The sequence below is a fragment of the Tupaia chinensis genome, unplaced genomic scaffold, assembly GCF_000334495.1.
Source record: "Tupaia chinensis unplaced genomic scaffold, TupChi_1.0 Scaffold148210_1, whole genome shotgun sequence".
Taxonomy (NCBI): Eukaryota; Metazoa; Chordata; class Mammalia; order Scandentia; family Tupaiidae; genus Tupaia; species Tupaia belangeri.
The window spans coordinates 47,597-48,651 of NW_006208060.1; the positions used below are offsets into that span (position 1 = coordinate 47,597).

At 40.1% G+C, this 1,055-nt stretch overlaps 1 protein-coding gene across 1 annotated transcript in view; it reads left to right on the top strand.

Annotated features, from left to right (window-relative positions):
* Positions 1–1,055, top strand: part of FBN3 (fibrillin 3) — a 61,662-nt gene that overhangs the window by 18,633 nt on the left and 41,974 nt on the right.

Below are 1,055 nucleotides of genomic sequence, written 5' to 3' on the forward strand. Positions count from 1 at the left end.
GTCTGTCGGGCGAGTACACATGCCCTATAGCAAAAACCTCTCCAAAAAAAAAAAAAAATTACCATTACTTATTTAATTTTGTTACTATTATTATTTTAAAATTTGACCGGAGAGAAAGAGAAAGTGAGAAAGCAAGCTGCCAAGTCTGGGATTTGAACCATGGTCAACCATGTGGGAGTCCAGCGCTCCAACCATCACCGCACCTGTTGGCCCCCTGTTGGCATGTCTTGAAAGACATTTGTTTTCTTGATTCATCTCTTTTATTGAGTGCTCACCACGAATTATTTTTAAAGTATTATTTTACTCATGACCATTATTCTTTAATTTAATCAGAGAGAGAGAAAGAGAGAGAGAGAGAGAGAGAGTGAGAAAGCAAGCTACCAGATCTGGGACTTGAACTGTGGTCAACCATGTGGGAGTCCAGTACCTTAACCATTATGCCACCTGCTGGCCCCAGAATTTTTTCTTTTTTAAGAATTATTTATTTAATTTTTTATATCATTTTTATTGTTTTATTGTCTCTCTCACCAGAGAGAGACAGAGAGAGAGAAAGTGAGATTTCACCCCTAGTGGGGTGGCCATGTTACAATCCCTTCTCTACCATCATCTCAGGATTTGGGGCACTCACACACATGAACCCAGCATTATTTTCTTTCTTTCTGTTTTTCTTTCTTTTATAAGAATTATTTTATTTTTTCATTTATTTATTTATTTATTATTTTAAATTTGACCAGAGAGAGAGAGAGAAAGTGAGAAAGCAAGCCACCAGGTCTGGGACTCGAACCATGGTCGACTATGTGGGGCTATCCAGCACCTTAACCACCATGCCACATGCTGGTCCCTTTATTTATTTATTTATTTTTTTAAAAGAGGTATTTGCTATAGGGCATGTGCACTTGTTGGAGAGAGACAGAGAGAGGCAAAGTGAGAAACCACCTCCCCAGGGAGATGGCCACATTGCAATCCCTTCTCCATTCTCTATTCTCCTACCGGGATCTTGGGCACGCACACGCCTGGTGTGATTTTCAAGCCACTGGCTCTGGGACTTGAACAGC